General features: G+C 36.5%; 1 pseudogene; it reads left to right on the plus strand.

Annotated features, from left to right (window-relative positions):
- Positions 1 to 9,537: 9,537 nt before the first annotated feature.
- LOC121492553 overlaps positions 9,538 to 13,416 on the plus strand; it is a 33,918-nt pseudogene continuing 30,039 nt past the window's right edge.

Below are 13,416 nucleotides of genomic sequence, written 5' to 3' on the forward strand. Positions count from 1 at the left end.
AGAGGTTAGATGTCTTGCATAAGATCACACAATTGAGGTAGATTAAGATTCTGATTTCTGATTGTGCATCCTGCAGTTTTTTCACTTGACTCTGCTGCCTCTCACTAATGTATAATGTTGTACAAATTACATTCACCTTAGTACTTATGCTTGCAAAATAGGGGGTATGCGCTCGGCATGTGGTGACATTAATCACAGAAAGTATACCGATGGAAATGAGTCTTACAGAGGGATTTGAGTGAAGTTGTGGGCATTAATTAGAGAAACAGAGTTAGAAAGGTATTCTAGAAAGAGGAAATAACAGAAGTCAAGCAACAGCCATGGGAAAGACTTTTGTTTTGTTTTGTTTTTTAAGTCTGGGAAATGATAGGAGGTAATCTTAACTAGAGCTAGTCTCTGTGCATTGGGAGATGAAAGGTGGAGTAAGCATGGCCTTCATAATGATAATTTGATTTGATTTGTAGCTTTTGTTGCTTACCTGACTTTTTGATATTATTGCATTTTAAGGAAAATTGGAAATTTTTCTTTCCTTTTCAATTTAGATCAGTTTGGTGGGCCTATCCTGTGACATGGCCTTTCTTCTTCTGTGAATCACTAACCACACAGAATACTCATGCAGAGCAAAATTTGTAAGCTAATAATTCTTATCAATTGTCTCATAAATACTAGCTATATTTCATTTGAATGGTTTTGGTTCTAGAATTTCCTGACTGGTTTCTCCACTTCCATCTCTGCATGCTCCCCTGCCCCCAATCCCCGTGATGATCTTTGGAAAAATCTAAGTCTAGTCAAGCCAATCCTCTGCTTAGAATTTCCAATGACTTTTTTATTCAGTCAAAATAAAATCCAGTGTTCTTACTATTATTGCCTATAAATCCCTACAAATCTTATCTCTTGCTTGCAACCTCTCAGACCCATGTGCTGTTGTCCCTCTCAATCCACGGTGTCTGGTTGCTTATTTCCTTCATATTTTTGTTCAAATGCTATCTAATCATCTAATCATTAAGGTTTTGCCTTATCACCTTATCTAAAATAGCCGAGCTCTTTTCATCTCTCCCCAAATCTGTTCCAGCCCTCTATTCTTACTTAAACTAATTTTGTTCATATCACTCATCACCATCTGATATATTACATATTTATTTGTTTATTGTCTGTCTTCTCTCACTGGATATAAGCCCACTGAGAGTGGGAACTTTGTTTTGTTCACTGTTCTAACACCAAGAGCATTGGCACATGGTAGGTTCCCAACAAATATTTACCAAAGGAATGGATGAAGAAAACTTTTTTAAAATGCTAATTAACATTTTAAATTATTATTGGGGAGAATAGTAACTTTAATATGGAAGTTATGCTGTACTAAAATAGTTTACAAAATATAGTAATTGAACAAAACCTTGTCATGCAGTGCCAGAACACATGCCAGTAGTGATTTTCTCCTTAGTCACATTCAGTATAGTGATATTCACTATATTGATAGCATTTCCTAAAGAAGATATGAATACCTTCTTTAAAAACTGAAAGCCATTAATGAATAGTGGATGGGATAAAAAACACTAGTGATAGGAAAAAATCAACAACAATACAACTTCTGCCTTTTCCTTTTGGTGAAGTGGTGAGATTCATATGGAAAATCTGGGACGGGTCATGAATGACAAATCTTACTAATAAAATGAGTTGCATTGCAAACCTCTGCTTGAAGGAGTCTAAGAGTCTAGAGTAGTTTGTCTTTATCTGAAATACAGTAGGAAACAGAGAAGGTTATTAATACCTTCTCAACTATCAACACAATTTATGAGTGTGGGTGGGTTCACACATAGCCAATCAAGGCCTGTCATTCCCCCTTAGAGATGAGGCAGACTGTTTCTCCTTTTTTTGTCATTGTAGTGATCATTGGAGGGAGGGGAGAATGACATAGGACCATTTGAGGTTAGCGCAAGTTAGCATTCAAGTCTGTGTCCATCCTGGTGTCTTTGATCTAAGCAGTTCAACCTGTTTAGCCATCTGCTGAGGTCAAATGAAAAACAGCAAATGAGAGTTTTGAAGTATTCAACTTCAAATTTGTATCATTTGAAAACTTCCTTGACTTCTTCATGTTCTATTTCCCTAACTTATTGATACTTGTAGCTTAGTCAAGGCTGAGAAAAATACAGTAGTGTGCTGCTTGTAAATTACCAAAGACAATCAGAGCAGCTAGCTTCAGATAGGTTTGTGTTGAAGAGATTGGTAAATTGGTAAATAGTATAGGTATTGTGAGTTATCACTGGCTTCTAAGTATGTCCCCAAATGACTTGTTTGGGCATTGTATTCCTTTATAGTGATTCCATTAGAAGTGGAGCCTTCAAACAAGAAGCTAACACATTATAGTAGAAATGATAGCAGTACATGTTTGACACGTTATAACAAAAACATTGTTAGAAGTTTTTTCCCTGACACCCAGTTTCTCATAAAATCATGTGAAGACAGCAAGCTGTCTCAAGAGGCTACAGTCAAAATGGTGATATCCCTTTTTATATTTATGTTCTCAGAGAAATCTCCCTGATAGTGGAATATATACCCAATTCCAGCAAACCTCCAGTTTGAGAACGGGAGAGGAACTCTTGGCCCCGGATTATTAGTCAACATACAGAACTCATTATATCAAATGGGGTATAACCTTCAGTGGCTGCCACTTTTTTTTTTATCCAGTAATACCAACATAACCCCTTCATCATGCAAACAAATAACAAGTCTGTTATCCACAATATTCTTACGTGTATGCTAATGACAGCAATCTCAGAGACTAGACATTGTTCTGGTGCTACCACACTTCAGACTGTCATGTGACATACTGCAAATAATGGACTTTAAAAGTTGTCAGCTGCCTCAGTGACTACAATAGAAATATTGAGGGCTGGCCTGTCCCTCTCCTCTATAAGGTATCCAAACTCACCACTACACCTGATGCTTTGAGGGGAGCCCTTCCTGTTTTCCCTCCATTCCCTCATCCTATGCCATCCTTTTTCCTCCATGGAGCTCAAAAAGACTTCCTTCCCAATAAGGAGAAGGGTTCAGATTTGGATTACTGTTATCTCGGTTAGTCATTCACTCTCAAGTATCTACATTTTCTGGGGCTCCCTTGGTTTATGGCACAGCTTCTGCATCTGTTGTGTCAGTGGTCATTACACTCCAGCTAGAGGACTTGCTACCACTCTCAGAGATGTCTGCTTCCTCTTGGGTGACTCAGTTCAACTTTTCTGCCTTTAAAAGCAGTCTGGGCTTATCAGTGTGGGCGTGCCATCTTGTTTTAATTTGCAGTCACCTGCAAGTTGTCATGTGCTTATTTTCCATCTGCATATCTTCTTGAGTGAGATATCTTTTCAGACCAATTGGCCATTTTAAAAATTGTGGGGTTTTAATGCTTCAGTTTTTTTTTTAAGATTTTATTTATTTATTCATGAGAGACACACAGAGAGAGAGAGGCAGAGACACAGGGAGAGGGAGAAGCAGGCTCCATGCAGGGAGCCCGATGCAGGACTCGATCCCGGGACTCCAGGATCATGCCCTGGGCCTAAGGCAGGCACTAAACTGCTGAGCCACCCAGGGATCCCCTAATGCTTCAGTTTTAAGTGCTTTTTGTATATTTTGGATACCAGTGCTTTATCAGATACGTATTTTGAAAAATTTTCTCCAAGCCTGTGACTATCTTTTGAAACTTTTCTTGATGTATTTTGGAGAGCAAAAGTTTTTAATTTTAATGAAGTCTAACATTTTTTTAATAATAAATTTATTTTTATTGGTGTTCAATTTACCAACATACAGAATAACACCCAGTGCTCATGCTGCCAAGTGCCCCCCCAGTGCCCGCCACCCATTCACCCCAACCCCCCGCCCCTCTTCCGTTCCACCACCACTAGTTCATTTCCCAGAGTTAGGAGTCTTTATGTTCTGTCTCCCTTTCTGATATTTCCCACACACTTCTTCTCCCTTCCCTTATATTCCCTTTCACTATTATTTATATTCCCCAAATGAATGAGAACATACACTGTTTGTCCTTCTCCGACTGACTTACTTCACTCAGCATAACACCCTCCAGTTCCATCCACGTTGAAGCAAATGGTGGGTATTTGTCGTTTCTAATGGCTGAGTAATATTCCATTGTATACATAAACCACATCTTCTTTATCCATTCATCTTTCGGTGGACACCGAGGCTCCTTCCATAGTTTGGCAATTGTGGACATTGCTGCTACAAACATCGGGGTGCAGGTGTCCCGGCGTTTCATTGCATCTGTATCTTTGGGGTAAATCCCCAACAGTGCAATTGCTGAGTCATAGGGCAGGTCTATTTTTATCTCTTTGAGGAACCTCCACACAGTTTTCCAGAGTGGCTGCACCAGTTCACATTCCCACCAACAGTGTAAGAGGCTTCCCTTTCCTCTGCATCCTCTCCAACATTTGTGGTTTCCTGCCTTGTTAATTTTCCCCATTCTCACTGGTGTGAGGTGGTATCTCATTGTGGTTTTGATTTGTATTTCCCTGATGGCAAGTGATGCAGAGCATTTTCTCATGTGCATGTTGGCCATGTCCATGTCTTCCTCTGTGAGATTTCTCTTCATGTCTTTTGCCCATTTCACGATTGGATTGTTTGTTTCTTTGGTGTTGAGTTTAATAAGTTCTTTATAGATCTTGGAAACTAGCCCTTTATCTGATATGTCATTTGCAAATATATTCTCCCATTCTGTAGGTTGTCTTTTAGTTTTTTTGCCTGTATCCTTTGCTGTGCAAAAGCTTCTTATCTTGATGAAGTCCCAATAGTTCATTTTTGCTTTTGTTTCTTTTGCCTTCGTGGATGTATCTTGCAAGAAGTTACTGTGGCTGAGTTCAAAAAGGGTGTTGCCTGTGTTCTCCTCTAGGATTTTGATGGAATCCTGTCTCACATTTAGATCTTTCATCCATTTTGAGTTTATCTATGTGTTTGGTGAAAGAGAGTGGTCTAGTTTCATTCTTCTGCATGTGGATGTCTAATTTTCCCCAGCACCATTTATTGAAGAGACTGTCTTTCTTCCAATGGATAGTCTTTCCTCTTTTATCGAATATTAGTTGACCATACAGTTGATGGTCCACTTCTGGATTCTCTATTCTGTTCCACTGATCTATGTGTCTGTTTTTGTGCCAGTACCACACTGTCTTGATGACCACAGCTTTGTAGTACAACCTGAAATCTGGCATTGTGATGCCCCCAGATATGGTTTTCTTTTTTAACATCATTTTTTTTTATTTTAAGGATGATGCTTTCGAAATTGTATCTATAATCTTATTGTTAAACCCAAGGTCATATAGATTTTCTTCTATGTTCCTTCTAGGTGTTTTGTAATATTATATTTTACACATAATTCTATGATCCATTTTGAATTAATTTTTTCTGAAAGGTATAAGATCTATGTCTGGTTTCATTTATTGCATAAAGACCCATATTGTTCCAGTATCATTTATTGAAAAGACTATTCTTTCTTCATTTTATTGCCTTTGGTCCTTTGTTAAACATCAGTTGACAATATTTGTATGGGTCTATTTCTGGGCTTTCTATTCTGTTCCATTGATCTGTTTGTATTCTTTTGCCAATGCCACACTGTTTTGATAGAGTAAGACTTGCAGTCATATTGTATCTGTCTTCCAATTTTATTCTTCTTTAGTATTGTACTAGTTATTCTGGGTTTTGTGACTTTCCATATAAAACTTAGAATCTGATTACTGAAAGCCACAAAATAAATTGTGGGGATTTTGTGTTGAATATATAAATAAAGTTGGGAACATCTTATTGAGCTTTCCTATATGTGAACATGGAATATCTTTCCATTTATGTAGGTCTTTGATTCCTTCACCAGAGTTTTCTCATTTTCCTTGTGTAGGTCTTGTAATATTTTGTTAGATTTATACGTTGTCTCCTTGGTACTAATGTAAATGGCATTATATTTTAATTTTCAAATTCCAATTGTTGCTGGTATATAGGAATCGGTTTACTTTTGTTCTTAACTTTGTATCCTTGCTAAAATCCCTCATTTGTTCCAGGCAACTTTTTCTTTTTTTGCTTCTTTGTCTGTTCATCGTAGAGGCAATCATATCATCTGTGAACTAAAACAATTTCATTTCTTCCTTCCCAATATGAATCCTCTTCTTACTTCACTACATAACACTTTCAGTAAGGTGTCTCTAATTTCCTATCTTAAAAGGGAAAGCAGTCAGTTTTTCACCATAAAATATAATGTTAGCTGTGAGTTTTTTGTGGGTGTTCTTATCAAGTTGAGGAGGCTCCCCTCTATTCCTCATTTGTTGAGTTTTATCATAAATAGGTGTTGGATTTTATGAAATGCTTTCTCTTCTTTGGCATATTAATGTGGTAGATTACATTAGTTGATTTTCAAATGTTGAATCAGGCTTGTACACATGTAATAAATTCCATTTGGTCGTGTTGCATGATTCTTTTTATACAATGTTGGGTTCAGTTTATCAATATTTTGTTGAGGATTTTTGCCAATGTGCAAGTATCTCTGATTCTCTCTCCTAAGTGAATGATGTCTTGCCTGAATATATGATTCTTGGGTGATAGTCCTTGCCCCTTTGAACAGTAGTGGTAAGAGATGGTAGGTTTGTTAGGCCCTTTTGACACCATGTATACCCAGATCTCCTTAGCTTCAAAGTCTACAGTTCTTTAAAGGCTCTTTTTACCTCCTAGACTTCTCTGAGGTTGGATTGGTAGGAAATCACTGTCTTTTTGGGCGTAGATTTCCATAGCCAATCTTTCTACACTAGCATACAGCTTTGATATTTGCCCTAGGATCCTCTACTTTTGATCTGCTTTGGCTGCAGTCACAGTGTATGAGAAAGTTGGGTATGGGCTTCTCTCCCTCTCTCACTCTCTTCCTCTTCTCCCACTTCCCCACCTTCCACCACTCTGTCTTAGGAGAACCTAAATCCTTACTCATAGTCTTCAGTCTCTTCAACCTGCTAAATCTAACAGCTAAGAAAATGAAAAACTAAGAAAAATCTAATGGTAATTAATTTCTTTTTTTTTTTTTTTTTTTTTGGTAATTAATTTCTAATGAGAGAGGAAAAGAGCAAAGACTTAGAGTTAGGGCAATAACTTCCCAGAACTCCTGTGCATGTTGAAATCTGTTTGCCTTTTCCTTTCCCATTTCTCTCTCTGCATATAATAAATCTCATTTTATACCTTTTAAATCAAATGGTAAAATGCATCAGACATGCCATCATTTTTGGTGTCAGCTATACACAAACTCTGCACTTAGAGAAGTATTTTACATATAGTAAGAGACTCAATTTAAAAGCCTAAATTTTACTGATATAGATACAACAGGCAGGACTGAGGCAGCTGCATAGAGCTGACCCAGCAGGAGAGGGTTTGACAGAAGTGCCCAGAGCAAGCTGTCATTGGAGTTGATAGAGTGGAAGAGGAGGAAAAATGGCAGATTCAAGTGGTAACAGACACAAGTAGTTCAGATATACAGGTGAAACCACTTCAAATATCTCTGAAATAATTCAGGATTTTTACAGAGAACTGGAGATCTTATAGGAGTAACAAGGGAATAGCAAAGTCAATGAAATCCAGTTGTTATCTAATATGACCCACTTTTATATATCCTTTTAAACCTGGTTTAGGTAACCCAGGTTACACAGCATTAGAATGTAGAGAGTAATTATGTAACACTTTTATTTAACTAGCAAGTATATTTTCTGTGTCTTTAGACACAGGTCTTTGGCCTTTGCTCCAATATCATTTCTTTGTAGGATTTAGTAAGATGATTAATTACCATATTTTAATGAACATCTTATTATATTCTTGAGAAGATGACTTTATAAAGTGTGTATAATCACTTTACCAAGGGAAAAAATCTTTAGTTACTCCTGGTCAACAACTATCCATGTTCATTTAGAAGGAGGCAAAAACATTTTCTCTGTTACCGCTGCTATCTTTCTGACATATCCAGCAGACCTTGACAGGTATAGCACATAAAGCTTATTTCTGTAGTGATAGGAGTGGTGCTTCACTTCTGCCTAAGAAACCTTTATAGGCAAGGCTTCAGTTCCACAAAAATGAGCTGAGACAATCTTACAGCTTCTTCAAAACATAACGTGCTATTCTTGCTTCATTTCACTGGGTTTCTGAAAGTTCCACAGAACTACTTGTTGCTTCTAGTCATCTCCTCAGTTCATCCATCAATTTGGGGTACAATTTTTTTTCTGGAACATCAGATTGCTTAGGGACCAATGTAAAAGGATTTGGAGTTAGGGTCTTTCATGCAGGGGAAGGGATTCTTTGTATTCTTCTTACAAGTAACTCTCAATTTATATTCATTTAGAGTGTTTTAGTTCCTTATTCACAAAGAATGGATTTTTTCACAGTTGATAAGAAAAGTAAAGAGGAGTGTGAATTTTTGCTGAGCTTAAAGCTAACCTGCTTGAGTGACTGTGAGAATCTTAGAAACGCACATTGTATATTTAGGAATGTAACATAATCTTCTGGCAAATGGGGTATTGTTTGAGTCCTGGACAGAAGGGATTTGCTTCATTTGCTATGGTAGATCATATTATATCTGCCAGATAGTAGAGTTATGAAAAATATAGTTTCTCTTCCTCTTTCTTTCCTGGCCAAGAGAAAAAAATTAAAGTAACAATAAGATAATAAATTTTAAATGACATCCTTTTCTTCTGTTACATAGAATTAGAATAGAAAGAGCTAGCTTCATTTGGCATTCTACAATTGAGTTGGAAAATCATTATAACTTTACCCAGATTGATGCAAAGCAGTGGTTCTCAATTTGTTCTAATCAGCATCACCTGGGAAATTGTTAGAAAGGCAAATTCTCAGGATCCACCCCAGACCTACTAAATCAGAAATTCTGGGGTTAGATGCCCACCCATCTATGTTTTAATAAGTCCTTATGGTGATTAACTTGTAGGCTAAAGTTTGAGAATCACTGGTGTAGGACATACATCTTCTTTAGTGCCCCTGAAACTGATTTATTGCTAAGAACATCAAAGAAAGCGCTATCATTCTATTTCGCACATGACATGGTAATAAAATGGGCATATTAAGAAGAAGTTTTAGAGATTATCTTGTATTTAATTGATTTCTGTTTTAGAAGTTGACCTTTAATGCTAAAAAGGTCTCGTTTCATGGAAGGATAGATCAGAGTGAAATCTATTATATTGAAAGAGAAGAATGTATTCCTTTTCATTAATAGAGAATATTGTTATATCCAGTTGAGTTGGATATAATGTTTTGAACAACAGTAGAGATTAAGGGTAAACATTGGAGATATTTTACTCCAATATCACTTTTTTAATGAAGCCTAATCCAACCACATTAAATAAAATAACAATGCTCTCTGTTCAGTTCTACTCATTCTTTCTCCCTCTTCTCATTCTCTCCTTTCTTTTCTCTTCCAGGGCATTTACTACTACTATCATATAAGTTTCTCATTGATTAATTTTAAAGTGTATTGTCTATCTCCCCTGAAAAAAAATGTAAGATTCTCCAAGGATGGCATATTGTATTCGCTTGATCGATGCATTACCCGAAGAACCTAAAGCAGTGCTTGACATATAGTAAGTAATCAGTATTTGTTGAATGAATAAAATACATAGTGTTTATATTCTTGCTACTATAAGAATGAAGAAAGCAAAGGGTATTGTGAGAGTTTAACCAAATGGAAGAGATAATCTATCTAAGACTAACCTGGGCAAGCACTTATGCTATTTATCTCAGTTGTGGGATCTCTTTATCACATTAATGATATTATAAGAAGCCACTTTACAACAAATAATGTAAATTGTAACTAGGGGTAGAGTAACAAAAGTGTTCCAGCTGGTTCCTAGATTGGAGGATGGTTAAAGGGGGGTGTTTGGGTGGATATTTTACTGTGGGCAAAGAACAAAGGCTATAAATAAATAATAAAAAAAAGATTGGTGTATAAATACAATATCTCATAAATAAAAGATATTGCATTGAATTGTGAGTTCATGAATTTTTGAGTACTGTAGATCTAGAAGTTTTACTAAGAAATCAAGACTGGCAGGTAGTAGCTTTTGTGAACCAGCTTGTGTTGTTATTATGACAAGTGGTCTTACTTGTTTTCCCTTCCCCCTGCTGCTACTCAGCAGCTCATCCAAAGGGATTAGAACAGATAGAAGGGGGAGTTAACCAGAGAGTGTGTTGGATTAGTATTCTAATATTACTGTCTTTAACTGATGGAAATAGTTTTTAAAATAATTTGTTCCACTTCATAATGTTCTTGTCCTAAGTGGTAAGTGCAAGAATATTCCAGAGGGTTGTTAAAAATGTTATTGATGATGGCTGTGTAGTTCCAGGTACTGGGCAGTGTAGGTGGCAGTGGACAAGATTAAATTATGTTTATTAAATATAAGCTGAGGGTAAAGAGCAGAACTCAACTTGGAGTACAAGCATTTGCTGATGCATTGCTCATTATCCCCAAGGTTCTTGCTCAGAACTCTGGTTTTGACCTTCAGGAGATGTTAGTTAGAAGTTCAAGCAGAAGATTCAACATCAGTTCAACTTGTGGATGTGGACTTGAACACAAGTGAGCCCATGGTAGCAGCAGGAGTAGCATATGAGATAACTATTGACAGCTAAAGAGACAGCTTCTTCACTCCTGCACTATGATTGCCACCAACATTCTCCTGGTTGATGAGATCATGCAAGATGGAATATCTTTTCAAAAAGATTGAACTGAAGCTTCTCTTGTGTCATCTCAATCATGAAGATTCTACAGAGTGATTCTAAGAATATAGCTATGGAATTTTTGTCTAAGCTTCAAATGATTTTCAAACGAATTTTCTTTTTCCATGTGAAAAAAAGAGTACACTGATACTCAAATTCTGAAGTTCTGCAATTATAATTACAATATTTTTTTAAAATCAGGCTGTACTGTATACATAGAAAGCAGGCCATTTTTACCCAATGAACAAGATGTTTTGTTCTAGCTTCAGTGATATAAAAGTACCAAGTTAGATAAGTATATATTATCTACCTTATTAAATATTCCTTGAAAAACAAAAAACAAAAAGAATATCCAGGGAGCTGAAGTCAGTAGAGAAATTAAGTCATTAGGTGACTGTAAGATAGGCCTAGATTACCAAATTGGAAAATTAGGTCATTTATTTCTTTTTCTTATATTCCTATTACCTCTATGTATACCTCAGAGTTCTGCTTCTGTCCCATTAATAACTCTTGTAAGGGATACATTTTTCCAAGTTATCATTTTCAAATATCTTCTTTTACTAAAGAGAATGCTAACTGTTGAAAGGATATATTTAAATTCATAGTCCTCTCATTTGTAGCCTGAGAATAGCTTCAGGTCAGGTGAATTTGCTTCAGTAACTAAAGAAAACACTGTTAAAATTTATCATAGCAGATTCTGAAAAATTAAATGAACAGCGAGACACCATTTTTTGAAACTGGTTTATGTCTTATCCCTGGGCTTTTCCTGATCATAGCCCAGGAACAATGAAGAAACAAACATTTCTCTACACGGTGGCTATTCATTTAAGCTGTCATCTTCACCCACTTTGGTAAATAAGAATGCAAATGAAAAGAGCCATGTTGGCTTCTGTTCTTTGAGACACTCTAGAGAGAACATGGCATCTGGCAGATGGGAAATAAAAATAGTGGTTTATGTTTTACTAATTATAGATTTCTAAAACAATAGATATGTCAAGAAAACACATGTTGAAAAAGAAAAAAAGAAGAAAAGCGCAGCTATCCACAAGTTACTTTAGAGAAACATTCTCACGTTTTAGGTGCTAAACTTGGATGCTTGCTAAAGAAATTTATTTTTAGCAGGAGAAAAGAAAACTGCATCCACAAGTATGCCTGTGTGTTTGCTCATGTGTGAATGAACTTAGGAAGTGAAAGAGAGGCAGAGAGGCAGAGAAGGAAAGATCAAGAAAGTGAGGGAGGGAGAGCAATTGGTTGATTTCCTTTCCAGAAGATTTGGTTCAAATATGTTTCCCTGAAAGTGGAAACCTATCTGGGGCAGCAAAGATCTAAAACTCAGCAGATCTATCGTGATCTATTTTTCATAGAAGGGATGCTCTACTTTCCTTTGATGAAAAAGTAGAGGTAAGAGGCTTGTGCCTGGACTCAACTATTTGCTTTGGATAATTCTGTGCCCCTAGAACTCAGAAAATGCCTGGATGCAAAATAGAGATGGAATAGATGTCTAGAATTTTACAGGCCTTTTGTGAAATGTAAGGGGCTTTCTAACTCTTCCAGATTGCATTGAATTGATCCATATCAGTGAGTTAGCTAGGTCTCCAAGAAATTAAGGTGTATTTGTGCTTTAGGATATAAACACACTCATTCCATTTCAAAGTAGTACATTTTTCTGGCTTAACTCAGTATTAAGTAATACAAATTAACAGCTTAAAATATATTTTTCAGAAATTTATATTTTAAAATAGTATTACATTAACATTATTTATTCTTTTCCTTTTTCTATGAATGTAAATTTAGGACCTGACACACATTTCATTAAAATATAACAACAACCATTCATGGACAGCAGGCACTGTATCTAGTTAATGACTGGAGAATTTAATCTTTTGGGATAAGAGAAAGGAGGTCATTAAGAAAATAGTAACAATTAATCACTTATAGACAAAGGCCTCTAATCACAGGCTGTGAGCATGATCTGCAAACAGCAAAAGTGAGATTTGTCTCTAGAGAGTTGAAAAACAATTACAAAATTAAGTGAAAATCAGTCTTCTAATTGTTATCACCAAGCACTTGGACAATTTTAAACTTCAGTGATAGAATGTAACTCCCTGCCTGGGCAGACTGCTTCCAGGCTTCTGTTCATAGAATTTCCTATTTAACCCTTGCAACAACCCTATAAGGCAGGTATTACTAATGTCCCCATTTTACAGAGGGAGAATCTGAGGCCTAAAGAGGTTAATTTGCCTAAATAATAAAGTCAGTCAGGGTGTTGCCACGAGGGACCACATTGAAAACTAATATTCCATATTGCTTTCCTAAAACAATTGTGGATGTTAAACTGTTTGTTTGTTTATTTATTTATTTATTTATTTATTTATTTATTTATTTATGATAGTCACAGAGGGAGAGAGAGAGAGAGAGAGAGAGAGAGAGGCAGAGACACAGGCAGAGGGAGAAGCAGGCTCCATGCACTGGGAGCCCAACGTGGGACTCAATCCTGGGTCTCCAAGGATCGTGCCCTGGGCCAAAGGCAGGCGCTAAACCGCTGTGCCACCCAGGGATCCCTGTTAAACTGTTTTGACCTCCTCCTTACCCCATTATGCATTTTTCTGCTAATCTAGCTGGAGGAAATTTGATCATTCCACAAATTAATTTCTATCAGATAATTCTGTTCTAGAATTTTTC

This window comes from Vulpes lagopus, chromosome 6 (genome assembly GCF_018345385.1).
Source record: "Vulpes lagopus strain Blue_001 chromosome 6, ASM1834538v1, whole genome shotgun sequence".
Lineage (NCBI taxonomy): Eukaryota > Metazoa > Chordata > Mammalia > Carnivora > Canidae > Vulpes > Vulpes lagopus.